This window comes from Podarcis bocagei (assembly GCF_964188305.1).
Source record: "Podarcis bocagei genome assembly, chromosome: 1".
Lineage (NCBI taxonomy): Eukaryota > Metazoa > Chordata > Lepidosauria > Squamata > Lacertidae > Podarcis > Podarcis bocagei.
This window is the reverse complement of record NC_138125.1, coordinates 78,738,941-78,759,890: the sequence shown is the minus strand read 5'-3', so window position 1 is coordinate 78,759,890 and position 20,950 is coordinate 78,738,941. Positions and strand designations below refer to the sequence as shown.

At 42.9% G+C, this 20,950-nt stretch overlaps 1 long non-coding RNA gene across 1 annotated transcript; it reads left to right on the top strand.

Annotated features, from left to right (window-relative positions):
* The first annotated feature begins 2,157 nt into the window (after positions 1–2,157).
* Positions 2,158–20,491, top strand: LOC308592268. The gene is made up of 3 exons (XR_014010458.1): positions 2,158–2,443; positions 7,527–7,701; positions 20,281–20,491. It is a non-coding gene; the product is annotated as an uncharacterized lncRNA (long non-coding RNA).
* Positions 20,492–20,950: the final 459 nt, after the last annotated feature.

Sequence of the window (20,950 nt, the reverse complement as noted above, 5' to 3'; positions counted from 1 at the left end):
AAAGCACATAGAGCCAAAATGCCTTCTTTTCCAAGACAATACAAGACGGCTACTGGCTCTGCAAACATACTCTGTCCACAGTTGCCAGCCTCCTCAGTTAACACACAAGAGGAAGACTGAGAGTTGTAGCCAATACAGTAGTACCTCAGGTTACAAATGCTTCAGGTTACAAACTCCACTAACCTGGAAGAGTTACCTCAAATTGATAACTTTACCCCAGGATGAGAACGGAAATCATGTGCCGGGGACGCAGCGACAGCAAAAGGCCCCATTAGTGAAAGCACGCCTCTAGTTAAGAACAGTTTCAGGTTAAGAATGGACCTCTGGAACAAATTAAGTTCATAACTAGAGGTACCACTGTATAGCACTAAGTATCTTGTTTCAGCAGCACAAGTGTTTCTCATTGTGCAATGGTACATTCTCTTCCTTTCCTCCTACCTGCACATTCCCTAAATCTGTTTTGGGGTTTCCCCTAACCCTCCACAGTAGAATTGGGTATGGTGTGGGGTACATGAAGGGAGCAGAGGAAGAGAAGCCCATTGAACTACCAGTAATAATTGCATGTGTGCAACTAGTGTAGGAACAACATGGAAGGAAAAAGGTACTATTTGGTAACACCTTTTTCCAGAGTCCCTGGTTTGAATCCCCCAACATCTTAAAAGGTGCTGTAAAGCAAAACATCTTAGATACGGAGGATAGGACTGGACCAATCTTGCTAAAGCTCAAGTTCTCTGGCTGATTTGAGGATACTGTAATAAGATGCCTGAATGTAAGTGCATGTAACAATTTACACCAAGAGCTTAACAGATTTCTTTCTCCTTTGGCTGTCTTAAGAACTCTGCACTGCATGGGAAACATTATTTTGAAATTAATTCCTAGGGACAATGGTTTCATGCCTCACTGTGTTGGCTCAATGCCTGCAATATCTCAGATTCCCTACGTGTTAGACCTCTGAGGCTGGAACTACATGTGTCAGCCACTCCTTGTGTTCCCCCACAGCCTAGGTGAAGAGATATTTGTAAGCGCTGCAATCCACAGAGCAAAAGAGCAAGTTGACAGGGACAGAGAGCAGCAGGTATCAAAAGATTTTTTTTGGAGGGGGGGGGGAGTTTCAGAAACATTTTCGTAAGTGCTAGGAAGCATCCTCATAATCAGTTCCTGCATTTTATTCATTTCCCCAAAGATTATCTATCAACAAAGGCCAGGTTTTATGTTTCTTATTTTAGACTGTGAACCCTCAGGTCAGCAAATTATCTGTTTTAAGCTTGTAAAGCAATAAAGCACCAGGATTTCCTTAAATTCCTAACAGCTGAAATAGAAAAGTATTGCTTTTAAGACAGATCTGCACATTACAATGAACAAGGCAATTACAGAAAATGGAAAATAATGTATTGGATACCTCCTCTCCATCCTGTATCGTCTAAGACTTTGTCAAGACCAGACTGTGTGAAGACATCAGGGTGTTGGGAACTTCCCTGCTCCCATCTCATGCCATTGGCTTCTGCTGTCACAGAGATGGGTGCATGGATTCCTATGGATTACTATGTCATTAGGATACAGTAGTCACAGCAGGGCACAGACACAGTATGGAACCTGGGAGACCAGGGTTCAAATCCCCACGCAGCCATGAAGGTCACTGGGCCAGTCACTGTCTCTCAACCTAACCTACCTCACAGGGTTGTTGTGAAGAAAAACAAGAAGGCAGAGAATTGTGTACACCACCTTGATCCCCTTGGGGGAAAGGTGGGTTATATGTGTAATAATCAATAGGACACAGATAAGTTGTTTGATGTATTGCAGAGGGGTAGGAGGGAGTAATTTTTTATTTTTGTGTTTCCTCCTTTCTTTTCATGTTACTACATGCATACTCACGTATATAAACATTTTTTTTTCACGGAAAAGAAGTGTAACCTTACACAGAAGTATATGTACAGTATATACATGATGAATATTCAAAGAAAATAATGTGAAATAGTTGCATACCCAGACGCGGCCCCCCTCCCCTAGGAGCCAGGCCTCACCGTGAAAGGAGAAGACATGACAACATATATTTGGGATTAAAATGACCACAACTTTATTGAATTCAGATGTAGGTAAACTTTGGCATAGGCACTGGGCCCCCACCCTGCTGGGGGTCTGAGGCATGACAGGGTCAGTAAGGGGAAGATGGGACCAACACAAAATGCGTGTTTACACAGCTGGTCCCTCCCCAAATCGCTGAGGATAGCACCCATCTGCCATGCCACCAGAAGTGTGTGAGTCACCAATTCATCCCTCTTTTAGGTGTTTGACTAAAGGATTCCGCTGAAGGCCTAAGCCACCAAAGTTGTGACAATTGCTATGGGGAAGGCAAAACCTGCAAAGCAGGGACAATTCCTTCCCGGCTCTGAAGACAAAAACCACCACACAACCACAGCAACGCCCGCGTGCCTGGAAAGAAAAGGTTAGTCTGCAAGAAAACAAGATTAGAGGTGGGCTGGGTGGGTGACGCTCTGGGGCTGACTACGCTGCCGAGAGCAGCGCCAGACCCTTTTTGTTCTCCTGGAGCGGAGCAGAGCAAAGCCTCCTCCAGTGCAGTCCACTGGTGAGGGGAATAAGGCTCTGCTAATAACTCTCACCACCTTTAACAAACTAGATTTCCCAGGATTCTTTAGGGGAAAGTCTTGACTATTAAAGTTGTATAAGATTGTTAAATAGCTTGGGTGGGTGTGGCCCAAATGTGTCCGACCAGTGCACCATGGGGAAAAATAAAATGGTGGCTACCAGGAGGCTGCCTTGCAGTAAATTTGACACTCCTTACAGTTAAAGAAAGCAAAACAAAAAGTCTGTTCTGCCATCCTCTATGGTAAGGACCCACCTACTCATACAGCAGGAGGCCCACCAGTTTGCCAAAGCTACCTCAAACCAGCAGTTGACCTTATTCAGAGGCTCCCATCCTCTCTGTGTTTCTGCATGGAGCGAAGTCCTGAGGACAGAATAGACAGCAGACAGGGGCTGAACTGGGGATTCATCTAAGATTTTGCACTTCTGAGGCAGGAAATGACAAGGATGTTTGCAGAACGCTAAGAGCTGGTAACAAGAAGCAAGTGATTAAATATCAACAGAATGCTTTTACTCGGTTTTTTGTTTGTTTTTAAAGCTACAGATAGCATTTCTACTACCAACGTGAAAACAATATCTGGTTATATAACTTCCAAAGACGGCATGTTTAGTATGAGAGTTGCTGTAGTGGAGGTGGAAGTTTAGAGGCTGAGGCCAGAGGTTTTGGGAGAGTTTGGGCTGGAGGCCAGTAGTTATAGCTAGGTCCTCTTTCAGACCACAACATAAAAGCTGTCTATTCACTTAAGCATTATAGCTTTTATGAGGGGGATGTTCCCTTTCTTCTCTGGCAATTAATACGAAAACAAAATACAGTGGTACCTCGGGTTACATATGCTTCAGGTTACATACGCTTCAGGTTACAGACTCCGCTAACCCAGAAATAGTACCTCGGATTAAGAACTTTGCTTCAGGATGAGAACAGAAATCGTGCTCCAGCGGTGCGGCGGCAGCAGGAGGCCCCATTAGCTAAAGTGGTGCTTCAGGTTAAGAACAGTTTCAGGTTAAGAACGGACCTCCGGGACGAATTAAGTACTTAACCCGAGGTACCACTGTAAAAATAACTGGATGGTCCATTCTGCTCCCCTGCCCTCCACTGGTTGCCAATCCAGCCAAGAGGTTCAAATGCCTTTTAGGGACTCCTGGTTTTGAATGGGTAATCTTTGGGTATGAGGCTGGGACATACCCAATAAGCTATCCCTAGCCATGTAGACTAGAGCCTCAGAGCTTTCTTTAGACATACAAAGGAAGTGGCATATGCAACATCCCCCTCTGCAATTGGCAGGTGGTATGAAGCTTCTGGATCAGCAGGCCCGACACAAACACTACAAAGTTGGCCTTTTCCCTTTGCCTGGTCAACAGAGCAGTGTTGCTGTTACGTCAAATTCCACTTCTTTATCTCATGTCATGAGCTGACGAGAAGAGGACCTATTTTAATGGATTGCCCGGTTTATATGTTGTTGGTCCCCCAGTATTTTATTCATACATAATTTTTTAATTATATTTCTGCGTATGTTGCAAACTACCCTGAAAGAGTTTACACTCACAGGCAGAATATACAAATTTTAAATAACAAGAAGAGGAGTTCTGCTGCATCAGACTGAAGGCCCACAGCTTCCCACAGTGGTCAACCAGATGAACCTGGGAAGCTGACAAACCAGACATGAGGGCAATGGCCCCAACTCCGGTTGATGTTTCCCAGGCACTGATATCCAGAGGCAGATTATCCGTGATCCTGGAGACAGCATATAGCCGTCATAACTAGTAGCCGTAGGTAGCCTAACTTTCCATTAATGGGTCTAATCCTCCTTGAAAAGTCATTTAAGTTGGTAGTTGTTAAACAATTCTGACCTAGATTGAACAGGAGTTGGACTTGACATAAAGTAGTTTCATAAGTTCAACAAAGATACATGATTCCTTACAGGCAGCCATAGAGGGGTCCGCTGTTTTACATGACAATCTCAAGAAGTAAAGACAAGAACATGTTTCCTACTTTTATAGCCCACTGGAATGAGTTGTTTTTTTTAAAAAAACCCCAAAATATTTATACCTGCTCTTCAGGAGAAACTCCCCCCCCCCCCCCGTAAACAAAAAATTGAAAATAAAAATTACAGTAAATACAAACACCAACAGCAAAAAAGATGGAGCAGACAATTCAAATATTATAAAACTCCATTATCTAAAAGGCCTAGGCAAGTAAAACAAATCTTCACCTGGCACCTAAATAGCATACATTTAATAGCTTCACTTCATGGATTTTTATATAATCTAGAAAATGTTAAATCCAGCATTAATTTATAAAGCCTCTGAGTCCCAGAAATGTCCCAGAAGTGTTGAGATTTTACAATCAATATTATCTTGACTGTCGTGTACCTGAGACTGTTTACTGTTAACTGAGTTTCCAGGACCTGCATTTGTTTGTCCATAGATAAGAGAGGGAAAGATTATATACACCTGGCAAAAAAGTTCCCATAGTGATTTTAAGTCATTTTGACTTAAACATCAAAATTTGAGGTCAGAACCTGTACAAAGTCCAGATGCTGATAATGTCAATGGATGTTATGCAATATGTCATGGCTTTTCTGAATAAATGTATTGAAAAAATGTTTGGAATTGTTGATTTGGCTGTGATCTCATTAGTGAAATACATATACAGGGCTCAACTAAATGGTGTAATATTGTGCAGCCTGTAACCACTATGGACTTTGAAGCTTAGTCTAGTTCATCTGTTGTGAATGTTGTTTTCAGTGTAATCATTGCTTAAGACATGTTTACCAGCCTTTGGATCTAAGGGAGAAAAAGTGGGTTGGAGTGGGCAAATTTTATGGGTCCCTCCCATGCTGTTTGTGTCCCTCCCATAATGTTACTTTGCTGTTTGCAAGGAACGTGCTTCCCAGATCCATCTAAGTAAACAGTATTCAATTTTTGGCCTGATTTATAGCAACTGAGATTGTAAAGCAATTGTGTTGACACTTCATTTACTTAAAAGATTTATCCCCTGACTTATTTAAATATCCGAGGTGGCTTACTAGCTGGAAGGATTGGAGAAAACAAAGCAACTGCACTCCATGAGACTTCAGTTCCTCGGGGTATAGGTATGTCTATTAACTGCACATAAGGGGAAAGCATGGATGTGCATAAGACCTCAGTGACATATTGAACATGCTCTAGAACAGCAACATGAGAAGCCCTTGGCCTACTGGGAAGATTCTGTGTTAATTGCTGGATCTAAAGTGTAGATACAGCACACTTTATAGGTGTAGTACATCTTTAGGTCACATACAGACCAGTACAGGCTTTTGTGGTTATGCACTTGCAAATGTCAGTGTTTCCCCTTTTGTTTCCTCTTAAAAAATAAATATAAATGAATCAATAATCAAAAACAAAACAAAGTCACCAACTATGACTCCTCAAATACAAATATGCTGATCAGAAAATGTTAAAAACCACACACAGATTGGCTCCCTGCTAATAAAAGTCCAGACCGAATGGGTTGTAGCCAACTAGGTTTTACTTGGAGTAGACCCATTGAAATTAATGTACCTATGTACATTAATCATGTCCATTAATTTCAATGTGTCTACTCCAAGAATGTATAATGTTGATACAGCTCAGTCTCTTCTTCTGCAAACTTCACAGGTTGGTTGGTTGGTTTTTTAAAGTAATACTGTACTAGTATCATTTGTGGAAATCCAAGCAACAGTTGACATTGTACTGTGTTCTCATGCCTTGCCATGGGCCAAAGTTTCTCATTTAGCTCCTCCTCAGCGTGGGACCGGAAATCCGCTTCATCCCATGGAGAATCCGTGTTCCTTGGCAGGAATTCTCTTTAAACTTGATTGCCCACCTAGAACTCTCCATTGTAATCCTCGAGGAAACCTGCCTGCTTCTGTTTCAACATGGCTATCCTTTAATTGATTAATGTAGCTTAATTTATTAAGCTCTGTTGACGTGAGTAACATTTCTTTCATTTTATTTGAACTAGATTTGACCTATGGTTAAACAGTTAATGGCTGCTGGATTTGATGGCCATATCGCTGCAGTGCATGTGTAGCAACACTGTGCGCAATGTAGCATTTACTTTGGCACCAATTTATCCTTTTATGTAATTACAAATCAATTATGTAACAAAATAATGTTACACATCTTCTAACAGTCCAAATGATTAAAAATATGCTGGTGTAGATCAAGTACAAATTTGGGTGAAATGCTTTTCTAGAATATTGACCCAAGAGAATATTAACATCACAGGGGAAAACAAGATTCATGTACACTATGCATGGCCAGTGTCCAGGGATGATGAAAGTTGTAACCCAGAAGTGGGGAACCTCAGGTAAAATATGGCCTTCCAGGCATGTCTACCTAGCCCTCTGAACTATCTCCAGGCCACACCACTAAGTGACCCAGCTTCATATCCTGACTTTATGTGGATGGAATATATCTTTGAACTCTGAAAATGCCTCTTTGCTTGTCTGAATGGAGGACAAAGAAGAATATGTGAGCATGCATAGAAACTAGCTTACTGTACAAAGGTAAATTTTACATCTTTGGTCTGCCATTTTTTGCCTCTGGCCCTATCCACCACTGGCATGTGGCCACAAGCTAGAAAAGGTCCCCCACCCCTGTTATCATCCAACAACATCTGGTGGTCCACAGGTTCCTCACCTCCGGCTTCCCCATTTCCTTCAAGTAAATTCACCATGCCAGAAACTCAAACCCAACTGGTTATCTGCTTCCGTATGTAAGTACTTGCTCGGAGTAAGTCTTTTCAGGATATAATATTCCATTCTATAGGATGACCTATATAGATCTTTCCTTAAATTTGTTTTTGCTTTTGACCAAATTGAAATGCTTGGCTGATCAACCCTCAGCAATTGGGTAGTCAGGAGGGATAATACGTAGCGCTGATTTCCCCTTGTCCTCTCCAGGTGATCAGCAGAGCTGACAATGGTGACCATCTCTTTGCTAGGGCAGGAGCCCCATGTGCATGACTCTGGAAGCTGAATAAAGTTCTACCCAGGAGCTTTTTGTGTGCCCCGTTCAGGATATTGGCAACTTGCCACAGCTCATACTTTGTCTATAGATCGCCATCACTGGGTCATGGTAAGTTTAGCACTTTTAGCAAGACTTCATTTGATCAATGTTTAATGACCCTCTGGCTGTGCTCCAAATATAGTACACTGGTTATAAAATTCCTTGTCTCTTATCAGTTTGCAGTTCTTGGGAAGCTGGCCCTTTCATTAAGAAAACTGTTAACTGCATTAAGAGTGTCAACAACTGCGCAACCCAGATTTTACATTAACTATTTCCTTAGTGCTTTGAGTGTGCCATTTCTTTTTGTCATTTCAGGATATTCTTAAGAACCACAGTGTTTAAAAACTGATTATTTAACAGTGGCTTGACCTTTCTGCCTCCGCTCTTTGTAACAGTGCATTGCTTATTTCCATTTGGTCTGATTTGCAATCGGGGCCTGGCTTGATAGGATTGTTGCCTTTTTCCAGACTTGAGCCAAAAAGCAGGGGGGGAGGCAGCAGCAGGTGATAGATTTGTGTGGCTTAGGATGTTGTGGCTCACGGTCTCAGTGTATGGAAGCAGCTACCTGGTTTGTGTGGTAGTTTGAATTAAAAATAATAATAACTCAAAATCAGACACAAAGAAGATGATCACAGTCCCGTCATCAGTCACTTGACAGAATTGTTGTTACTTAGCTCTCTGCAATTAGTGGCTATGGCTCACAAAACGGGCAGAGTTGGTGCTCATGTTGCAATAAGTGGACTCATGTATTAAAATCTGTTTTTTTTCCCTAGAGGTCATTTCATGCTAGTAAATAAATGAGCTTGACTTGTAAAAAGCATTTTGGGGTTCCAAGCAAGCATAATTTAGACCTCCCACTCACACATGGGCACTCACACATCAGCAACTGCCAGGGCCCACTGCTGATGCCTGTCCTGAGCCCTTGTCTCCCTCTCCCCCACTTCTCTCTGAACTGAATCAAATTTCTGCCCATCTCCAGGGCTTTTTTCAGCCAGAACTCACCAGAACTCATTTCCAGCACCTCTCAGGTGGGTGCCATTGCCATTATACGAGAACAAGGGTGAGTTCATGGTGAGTTCTTTTTCCAGAAAAATTGCACTGCCCATCTCTGTGATGAATAAGTGAAAGATGTGTGCAATAGTTGAATTATTTGACTGTTAATGTCAAGGTTTCCTAGCAAAGCCACTTGGGTCTTCACTAGGGAAATTACTGAAAGAAGATCCCCACCCCCCTCTTCTAACATTTCTTAGTGTTATTGCCTTTCAGTTAGTACGGTGAAGTTGAACATTTCTGTAAGAACTTGTGATATCCCCTCTTACTTTCCACATTAGTGTGTGTTGTGCTCACTGCCACACTTGGATCAGTGCAAACATAGGAGGCCAAAGGCATTCTGGAGTAATGAAGGTGGTGGATGCTGCCGCAGCCACTTCATCTGAAGCTTATCTAAACAGTATTGGGCTGAGCAGTGCCACTGATCCCTGCTGATGTCACCTGGTCCAGGCAGCTTAAGGAGGAGAGGCAGCAGCGAGGATGGGCAGCAGCATCACTCTGCCTGGTGCCGAGACAGGAGATCCCGAGTGAAGTGCCTGTAGCAGCCCCTCCACTGTCATTTTCTAGGCAGGCACCAAGGTGGTGCAGCCCCTTTGAGGGCACATTATCCAGGACCCATTCAAGTCTGGTATTGGCCTTGCTGTCATGCACTCATTAACTGCTCTCTCATTGGTCACACATCCCCGCAGAACTCTGTCACTGCTGTACCAACCAGACAAATTGAAAACATAGAAATGTACTATTGCAAAAGGATCTGAAATATTTTGGGGTCACAATCTATTTGCATAGCTGTTTATCTGCTGGTAGAAATGTATCCTCTGGAGGATTTATTTATTTTTAATCACTTGAATGTAATCTCTGAGCAAATTACTTTCTCTTCCCTATATTTGTTTCAATAAATGAGCTATAGCGTACTGCCATATATTATTTTGGACTGGCATCAGGAAAAGTACATGAAGTGAATATTTTGGTTGCAGAATAATGATCCCAATTGCTTCCTTATTTAAACAGAATGCATATGGACAGTCTGTTATTCATGTCTCTGGAAGAATATGTTTTGTTCCAGATATCAAGTACAGAATATAAAGATGAAACCAAATCCAAATATGTTTTAGAGTTGTATTTAATGATGCCATTAGATACTGCATACTGATGACACCTTGCTCCAAAATTCCCAATGGTTTTGCATAGATGTGGAATAGGATTTGGGACAAAATACAGTGGTACCTCGGGTTACAAACGCTTCAGGTTACAAACACTACAGGTTACAGACTCTGCTAACCTGGAAGTAGTACCTCAGGTTAAGAACTTTACTTCAGGATGAGAACAGAAATCACTCGGCGGTGGCGCGGTGGCAGTGGGAGGCCCCATTAGCTAAAGTGGTGCTTCAGGTTAAAAACAGTTTCAGGTTAAGAACGGACCTCCGGAACAAATTAAGTTATTGTACTGTCTTGTGGTACCCCATAGGATAATCACCAGGGGGCTAAAGAGTACGCTGCCAATGCTGTTCTCTGGATATGACCCTGCAGGTAGGAATGAATCCACCCCAACACAGTATCACTGATAACTGCCCTGCCCAGAAGGATACCATGGTCAATAGTATCAAAAGCTGCTGAGAGTTAGTGCAGAAGGGGAAGGATTGCACTCCTCTTGTCATTCTCTCTATAAAGGTCATTCAACAGAATGAGCAAGGCTGATTCAGCCCTAAACCCAGGTCTGAACCCAGGCGGATTTCAATCCACATAATCAGTCTCCTCCACCACAATTCTCAATCACCTTCCCCAGAAAGGAAGTATTTGTGACTCGGTAATTATTGTTACAATCCATTACACCTACTAATAATTCTGTGGTGGTTTTTTTTTAATGTTATGTTGAAATACCAGTAAATTCTAAATTGAATGTTTTTGTTGGTTTTGTTTTCTTTTACAGTGGTGCCCCGCAAGACGAATGCCTCGCAAGACGGAAAACTCGCTAGACAAAAGAGTTTCCCGTTTTGGAGGTGCTTCGCAAAACGAATTTCCTATGGGCTTGCTTCGCAAGACGACAATGTCTTGCAAGTTCCTGCGGGTTTTTCCCCCCTTCCCCCCTTTTTCTAAGCCGCTAAGCCGCTTATCAGCTGATCTTATCAGCAGATAAGCTGCTAAAAGCAGCTAAAAGCTGCTAATAGCGCTAAGCCGCTTATCAGCTGGTCCGATCAGCAGATAAGCCGCTAAAAGCCTCTAAAAGCCGCTAATAGCGCTAATCCGCCAATCCTTCAATGGGCTTGCTTTGCAAGACGAAAAAAACCGCTAGACGAAGAGAATCACAGAACGGATTCTTTTCGTCTTGCGAGGCACCACTGTACTAATAAAGTGCTGAGAGACAGGATTGACAGGATATTTGATACACATTTGAACCTAGAATGTGGGGGAGCCTACCAGAGGCCCATCTCCCAAGTTTGCAATTTTTTGTTTACGTGGATTAAAAATGTGTGTGTGTGTATGTGTGTGCGCGCGGCTGGCACTCTTTCTTTTTCCTTCCTTTTCTTGTATGATCCACCCCCTCCTGGCCAAACTTGGTATATTTCTGTACAGCGGTAGCATTATCCTGTTGTATTCTTGGAAAAAGAAAAGCTAAACAAGCTAGAGGAAGGAGACTATTAGGAACAAAGTGATGGTTCAGATTAAGTGCATGTATAGATCAAACATTGCAAGCAGAACTTTCACATCCAGTCACATCTCCTGAAGACATAATGCTGTCATATGGTGGACTGTGGGGGAAGCCTTGCAGACCTAATTAGGACTCCTGTGAGCTGGAGGTTTACCCACCCTTGTTCTTGCTCTGTGTTTCTATTTTTAACTTAGATTACTATACACCTCATATATTTCAAGGAAGATTATGGCATCTTCCACTGGCGCCAATTCTATAGGGCCGAGGTGTCCTCGGCCTCCTCAGTATATTTGGGGAGAGGGCAGGATCCCCTCAATGTTGAGGGGGTGGAGGAGGCCGAGGATAGTGCGGCTTCAGTGGCCAGCTTCTCCTGGGAGTGAGAGAGGAGGAGCTGTTGGCCATTGAAGCCATACCAGGCTCTGCACTTGTCCTCGTCCCAACGATGCAACGTCACGTGCACATCATGTGCAAGGCGTCACGTGTGTGCCACACTCCAGGCCCTCTCAATCTTGGGCACAAGTCCGCCCTTCTGACACCGTCAGTTCTAGTCTGGGGTTCTACAGAACACTTCTTTGACCACTCTTCCCCTGGAGGCTGTTCTAAGGGTTAGCAAATGCGGAAGCGGCTCTATGCAAAAGGCTCTTAACTTTTGAAAGCCATGGAACATGTGGGTTGCCCCAATTGTGTAGAGTTTTCTTCCAGCAGCTGCCAAGAATATGCAGTGCTGACAGCAGGACTATTTATGCCGTCCACCTGGAGATCAACTTTCAAATTGTATTATGCCCCATGTGGAGCATTCCAGCAAACTCCATGAGGCAGCTTTAACACGCTGCATTTTAGGGACAGAATCAGCTGGTCACCCCCACCTGCCACCCACCAGTCTATATTACTTCATGATGCATGTTTGAATGCTATTCCAAAGCAAAAACAAAAGCCCCTATTCCTTTCACACAAAGAACCTCATGTCAAGCAGAACATGCTACAGCAAAGCTTCTGCTTGACATTCTAGTTTTTGATGTGTGAGGAGGATTCCCCCCCCAATAGATGAGCGACCCTTCATATACCACCATGACACTGGATGCCAAACTCAGCGATGGAGCATCTGCTTTGCATGCAGAATATCTCCATTGCAATCCCTAGTATCTCCAGATAGGCTTAGGAATGCTCCCAGCTTGAAACCCTAGAGAGGCACTGCCACTTAGTGTAGACAAGACTCAACTAATGTCAAATTTTATGTATTTAACGGCATAGGCTGAATAATAATAATAATAATAATAATAATAATAATAATAATAATACCCCTAATCAGTTTACATAAAATAGTGAAATTTTAAAATTAAAAAATACAATCAACAAAATTTAAAAGTAAGAATAAAAGTTATATGTCTGGATAGGCTTGCTGAAATAGCCTAATGGTCATGGTTTTCCCAGTAGTGATGTATGGAAGTGAGAGCTGGACCATTAAGAAGGCTGATCGCCGAAGAATTTATGCTTTTGAATTATGGTGCTGGAGGAGACTCTTGAGAGTCCCATGGACTGCAAGAAGATCAAACCTCTCCATTCTGAAGGAAATCAGCCCTGAGTGCTCACTGGAAGGACAGATCCTGAAGCTGAGGCTCCAATACTTTGGCCACCTCATGAGAAGAGAAGACTCCCTGAAAAAGACCCTGAAGTTGGGAAAGATGGAGGGCACAAGGAGAAGGGGACGACAGAGGACGAGATGGTTGGATAGTGTCTTCGAAGCTACCAGCATGAGTTTGACCAAACTGCGGGAGGCAGTGGAAGACCGAAGTGCCTGGCGTGCTCCGGTCCATGGGGTCATGAAGAGTCGGACATGACTAAACGACTAAACAACAACAGCAGACTCTGTCGAAGGCAACTTCCATGATTCCTTTGTGCTCTCCAATGATAAGGTGATACTCTTATCATGATAGCATATTTCTGTTTTGTTTTTGGCATGCAAAATTGAGCTAGTAGGTTGAAAATATGCAATAAGAGGCCATTGTTGGGCAGAGAAAAAACAAGAGAAAACAGAGTGGTGTAATGAAGGCTGGTGCTAAATTTCTAAGATGCTGGGGTTCTACAGGAATGGGGAATCTGTGACCCACCAGACGTTGCTAGACTCCAGCTATTGTCCCTGACCATTGGCTTATTGGTGTTAGAGACTTCTTCAGTGATCTGGAAGATATACCATGTGAACTGGAAAGCTTGGCACTAACTCCTGGTATATACACGTCCCTGAGTGTGACAGACTGCTCTCTGGACATACTCTGTTGTACCCTGTTTATTATCAATCCACATTTTCTAAGATGCAGCTGGACTTTCAAGACAGGACTCTGGAACTCAAATTTAGCTCAATGGGTAGGGCAAGGGTCCAGCTGTTAGATCACCACAAACCCTTGGATCGATTCCCTGTTCAAATAGAGTTTAATGTGCCACTAAAAGAAAACGTTAACCCTCCTGCTCCTGTAAAACTGATTTCCCCTGGGCCTGAATCACTTAAGGAGGGCACTCTGGAATGACTTCCAATTGCATGCTACTTGTTTGTGTTTATAACAGGCTTGCTGGCTGTGACTACAAAACTGAACAATGCCAAATTGGTTAATAAGTTACGGTGCCCTCAAACTAGTTTATTGTAAATGACCCAGTTTGTGCTGCAGGCTTTACAATACAGTCGTTTCTTGTGTCTGTATTCTGAGTGCTCTCTTTGATGAACTTTGGGATACATAAAGAGGCCAACAAGCCAGGAGCACTTGTGTGGGATTTAGAGAAGGCACTGCCAGAGTTTCAAAGGTCACGGAGTGCTTATTACTATGAGTGTTGCCTTGGGAGCTCTAGAGTTCTGCAAAAAAGGAACTCTACATTTGAGGGAGTGTGTGGGTTTGGCATCTGTCATGCTTTCTGTGAGAGCAGCTGTTTCCCTCTCCCCACATGTACACATACAAATATCTTCTACTTCTACTTCTACTTCTACTTCTACTTCTACTTCTACTTCTACTTCTACTTCTACTTCTACTTCTACTTCACCAGATAGCTAATTTTCCTATTGCTATTTCAGACTCCCTGGCTGCCTAAGGAACTTCCTATCCCCTTGGCTAGGTTGACTCAAGCTCCTTTAGGCTTCTATACTATAAAGGAGTCAGTAACAAGTAGCAATAGGTCTATTTTAATAGGCTGAGTTCCAGTCATTTCCTGGTTATAAGGTGAAAAGTGATTGCTTATTGATTGCTTATTTGATTTCTATACCCCTTAATATATTAAAAATATCTCTAAGCAGTATATTTAGTTTTAAGACTTGCTGTCATGTGGACCCTTTTATCTCTTTATCTGGGTCCAAAGTAAGCAAGGAAGCAACTTCTGGTTGTTGAATGAGCGGTGCCTTAATTTGTTTTTGTGTGTTGGTACATCATTTTTGGGATGCGGGTGGCGCTGTGGGTAAAACCACAGTGCCTAGGACTTGCCGATAGTATGGTCGGCGGTTCGAATCCCCGCGGCGGCGTGAGCTCCCGTCTTTCGGTCCCAGCTCCTGCCCACCTAGCAGTTCGAAAGCACCCTTAAGTGCAAGTAGATAAATAGGTACCGCTTTATAGCGGGAAGGTAAACGGCATTCCATGTGCTGCGCTGGTGCAGGCTCATCAGAGCAGCGATGTCACACTGGCCACGTGACCCGGAAGCGTCTTTGGACAGCGCCGGCTCCCAGCCTCTAGAGTGAAATGAGCACACAACCCTAGAGTCTGACAAGACTGGCCCCTACGGGCAGGGGTACCTTTACCTTTACCTTTACATCATTTTTAATTTTTATTGTGGGCAGGGGCCTCAAAAGCTGGAAGTGGCCTGTGCTTCTCTGGAGCTCTGAGAGGTTCTGTCCCTTGGTGGGCAAAATTATGTGTCCCCTTAACAGAGATTAATTAATGTATTGTGGAATGAGTTCTGACAGGCAACAGCCTATATTTTCAGCTTTTCCTGTGCCTGCTGAAGAAGGCAGCATCCCGTGGAATAGAAAGGTTAATTTTCCTTGCTGGAACAAAATAAATGTAAATGACTGGTGAATCCTGGGGCCATCCTTGCTCATTCTAATGTGAAAATCCTTCTTTTGCCATGTTATGTTCCTCTTTGATGAGTAGATGGAGAGAGACCTTTGACTGGCAGATAGCAATCACCAAATGAGAAAGCTTGGTTGAACAGTCATTGTGGTTACAATCCAGGAGATGGCGATATTTGTTTGTCAAACAGTCTTTCCCATAAAACAAATCTCTCTCTCTTAAGAGATGCAGTCTTTGTCCTAACAGATTTTAACACTTGAGAGACATGGTAGATGTGACATAGTTGAATCTCTCTTTCTACAAATTGTGTTCTAATCATTAGCAGCCTGGGGAGACTGGGAAGCTGAAGAGAAGAATGGGGACAGGGAAATTTATCTGTTTCAGTTTATCTCTGTTTCTCATTTTTCCACTCTTAAGCTCAATTCTTCACATTTCCACAAGTCCACAGGAAAATTCATCAGCATGCTAGAGAAAATTTCGCCTAATATGCATGTTCTGTGTGAAATTTTGATTAATATACAACTTTTTGCAATCAGCTTACCCCAATACAATGCATTTCTGTACATTATTTTCACTAATATCTGCATTTTAATGCACACTCTACCCTAGTATATGCATTTTTGTATACATTACTTGACTGGAGAATTGCATAACAAAATTTGGAGAAGTGTGAATTTGGAAGGATGGCTGTATTTTAGTTAACACTTTGTTTCAGGAAGTGTGAATTGGGTAGCTTCTCCTTTATGTGAGACAAAAAGCTACCCTTAGAACTGGATATGGAACAAGTGATTGGTTCAAAATTGGGAAAGGAGTACGACAAGGCTGTATATTGTCTCCCTGCTTATTTGACTTATATGCAGAATTCATCATGCAAAAGGCTGGACTGGATGAATCCCTAGCTGGAATTAAGATTGCTGGAAGAAATATCAACAACCTCAGATATACAGATGACACAACCTTGATGGCAGAAAGTGAGGAGGAATTAAAGAATCTATTAATGAGGGTGAAAGAGAGCGCAAAATATGGTTTGAAGCTCAACATAAAAAACCGAAGATCATGGCCACTGGTCCCATCACCTCCTGGCAAATAGAAGGGGAAGAAATGGAGGCAGTGAGAGATTTTACTTTCTTGGGCTCCATGATCACTGCTGATGATGACAGCAGCCACGAAATTAAGCCACGCCTGCTTCTTGGGGGAAAAACAATGACAAACCTAGACAGCATCTTAAAAAGCAGAGACATCACCTTGCCAACAAAGGTCCGAATAGTTAAAGCTTTGGTTTTCCCAGTAGTGATGCATGGAAGAGAGAGCTGGACTATAAAGAAGGCTGATCGCCGAAGAATTGATGCTTTTGAATTATGGTGCTGGAGGAGACTCTTGAGAGTCCCATGGACTGCAAGAAGATCAAACCTCTCCATTCTGAAGGAAATCAGCCCTGAGTGCTCACTGGAAGGACAGATCCTGAAGCTGAAGCTCCAATACTTTGGCCACTTCATGAGAAAAGAAGACTCCCTAGAAAAGACCCTGGTGTTGGGAAAGATGGAGGGCACAAGGAGAAGGGGACGACAGAGGATGAGATGGTTGGATAGTGTTCTTGAAGCTACCAGCATGAGTTTGACCAAACTGCGGGAGGCAGTGGAAGACAGGAGTGCCTGGCATGCTCTGGTCCATGGGGTCACGAAGAGTCGGACATGACTAAATGACTAAACAACAACAACAACACCTTTAAAAGTGAACTGGATTTCTCTTCTGCCCCTATGCAGGGGCCTCTTTTGGGCATTTTTCAACTCAAAACCAACTTTCTACCCCTCTGCTTTAAAGGTAAAGGGACTCCTGACCATTAGGCCCAGTCATGGACAACTCGAGTTGCGGCACTTATCTTGCTTTACTGGCCGAGGGAGCTGGAGTACAGCTTCCAGGTCATGTGGCCAGCATGACTAAGCCGCTTCTGGTGAAACAGAGCAGCGCACGGAAACGCCGTTTACCTTCCTGCCAAAGTGGTACCTATTTATCTACTTGCACTTTGTGCTTTTGAACTGCTAGGTTGGCAGGAGCAGGGACCGAGCAATGGGAGCTCACCCCATCATGGGGATTCGAACCACCGAGCTTCTGATCGGCAAGCCCTAGGGTCTGTGGTTTAACCCACAGCGCCACCTGCGTCCTTACCCCTCTGCTTTACCCCATGATAATTTCTGGACAATCTGTGTATATCATTTTGAGTACCAGTCTGAGGCTTCTGCTCTTCTTTTTAAAAAGAATTGATACCCTTCCTGTTCTTTTTCATCCCATTTAAAAGAAAAGATAAAGGTATTGTGCCAGGGCTCCTGGTGTCAAAAGTATCATATACTCTAGTAACTCCTGGCTGAAAGTACGTCCTGTTTCACATAAATAGGTGCGTCATTTAAATAGGACAGAGGGCATTCCTCTCCATTTCTTCCTTTCTTACAGACTGGATGTATCAGGAACATGTCTATGTCTGGTTTATAAGGTAATAAAAAAAGCCCACAATAAAAAGCTACACTCCTTTTTTGTTTGCGTGTGCAATGAATATAACCAAGTCTACCAATACAACTTCAAGAAGATTAGTTTCCTTTTAACATACTTTATCAAGCCCATCTGTACAATCTGAGTTGAGCAGAGGGATGGGGAGGCTGGTCAGTGGAGGCTGGGCCACAAGGTCTGTGGGGCACTAGCCTATCAAGTGAAATTTCAAACACCCCCCCCCCAAAAAAGTTCTCAAATTCACATTATTTCTTGTCACACTCATATATTTCCCCATTTGAACTTAGACTCCTGGTGATATTTCTCCCAATCACCTGTTCTCTGGCCTAGGAATTTTTTCCACAAGTTATCCATTGCCTATCCAAAAGTATTGTTATGGCCCATATGTCTCCAGACAGAAAAAATCATGCAGTCAAATGGTGTTTTACAGGAGCTGCACACTTATTAGCCCTAGTTCTTCATGTTCTTCCTCCCTTCTAATGTCATGATAGCAGTACAACTATAACATATAACATTAGTAGGGGTGCTGACATGGTAGACCTGTTAGCGCTATCAGAATCATACATCTGCTCTGAGCATGTTCAGAGCTGTTTCTTCAAGGCCACACTTACATGCAACTGGCTATTACATTCTTTTTTGTTTTGCTTAGTATTTGCTTTGCGATCTTGCTAGAGAGAGCAATGGTGTACACAGTGTGAACTTATTTCTATTATTTCTATTTAGCTGGTTTTTTCTTCATTTTGTATTCACACCCTTAATTGGACCATCCTATTTAAATGAGCTGGAGTGCCTTGGGAAGAGAGATAAGAACTTGCTCTGAGTTGCAGAGAGGGTAAGGAAGTATTTATGGTATATTGGAATAATGCCAACAGTGTGAGGTATGGGGTGGGATAATTTGATCCATTTTGTTACTGGTTATAGCTCAGCAATTTGCTTTTATTGCCTAGCTTTCTTGTGAATTTGTCAGTGAATTTCTATACTAAAAAGTTTGGGATGTAAGCCTGTCAGGATATTACACTGACTGACTGACTGACTGACTGACTGACTGACTGACTGACTCACTCACTCACTCACTCACTCCCCATCCTCCCCCAATTTCAGTGTCTAAAGTTTTCCCTAATCTCAGACCTAACAGGCTAATGGTGGTGGTCCACTGGTGTGATGTACTCTGTACAGACAAAGATTATGACTTCACATTTTCAGGACTGAGTCATCCATTGTAAACATGTTCTTCTGGTGTGCTCTGATGTGCCTCAACTCAAATGAAGCACTCCCTTTTCCCCACAGATCAATCTGCTGCAATGTGTGTGAGGGGGGTGGGGGGGTGCCATAAATAAATACTTGGGAATTCTGCCATCTTCCTTTCTGTGGACACGACCAAGACAGTGTAGATGCCACTGAAGCAGGAGTGCAAACATGGGGGGGGGGGCTTGAGAGAACACATATTTGAGACTGTCCTGCTAGAGAAATGAATGTAATATTAGCATAGTGCAAATATTCAAGGCTGAATCATACACACAGTGGCCTCCATGCAATTGAAATGGGATTGTGCATGCAGAACCACTGAGATTACTGCTTAGCTGTTGAGTGGTGAGTGGAGGTCTCATTTATGTGAACTAGCCCCCTTTCCCCCAAAATATTTTCTAGGCCCCCATATAGGACAATGTCCTGGCAAGGTGGCCTGCAACATAATCATATGCGTTGCAAACAGCAATAAAATAGTACCAATAGAAGAAACAGCAGAGAAACCAGCAACATGCCCATTAAAACAATTAAGCTGCTCTAAAACACAATTGTCCAGATGCAATCTAAAAGTTGGACATTCTGTACAATTCACTAGGAAGGGACTGCATGTTATGATGTACAGTCATTTCTTAGCTGCATTTTCAAAATTATTTTACCACACAGCTGTGGAGCTGCTCTGAAGCACCTCAAAAGGCTATTTTTTCTTTCTTTACATATCAACCAACTAGAAGGACAAAGCAGAGCCAGCTTTGCAACACCAAGAAAATGGCTTGGGACAGAAAACAAAAAGAAAGTACTTTACGATACAGCGCATGGTTAAACTTTGGAACTCTCTCTCACAAGAGGCAGTGATGGCCACCAACTTGGATGGTACTGCTGGGCCAGGTTCAAGGTTCTTGTATTAATTTAGAAGGCCCTTAACAACTTGGATCAAGGATACCTCTGGGACCGCATGATCACTTATATCACAGCTTGATCATGGAGGTCTCTGTAGTAGTCACTGTTAGTGGCACTCCGTGACTCAGATGCATGGCTCGTTACCAACAAGGACCCATGCATTTAGTGTTATGGGTCCAAATTGGTGGTAGTTCCAGTTGAGGTCAGAGAGGTTCCCTTCCTGTTGAACATCTGACATTTACTGAAGACTTTATTTTGGCAGGCTTTTTAGTGGTTCAGTCATACGCTTCTCAAATGTTCTGGAAGTCCGTTCTGAAAACGTTGGAAAACCAAGGCGCAGCTTCTGACTGGCTGCAGGAGCTACCTGTACTCAATCGGAAACCACGGAAGCAGCATCGGACGTTCGGGTTCCGAAGAACGTTTGCAAACCGAAACACTCACTTCTGGGTTTGCAGCATTCAGGAACCAAAACCTTCGAGTCACAAGGCGTTCGACAACGAAGTTACGACTGTATTCTGCTTTTACAGTTTCAACTCATTTTTAGTTTTATTGTATTGGGTCTCCTGTACACCACTTTGGGATGGCTCTGTTGGATCACTACAATTTTTTAAAAAATAAAGGAAGTAAATTATGCAAATTCATAGGGGATAATGATATCAGCGACTACTAACCCTGATATATATGTTCTGCCCCCACAGTTTGTAGCCACAGGTAGGTAGCCGTGTTGGTCTGCCGTAGTCGAAGCAAACTAAAAAAATTCCTTCCAGTAGCACCTTAGAGACCAACTAAGTTTGTTATTGATATGAGCTTTCGTAGTGTGCATGCACATGAAAGCTCATACAAATAACAAACTTAGTTGGTCTCTAAGGTGCTACTGGAAGGATTTTTTTTAGTTTGTAGCCAGTATGCTTTTAAATATCATTTGCTGGAAA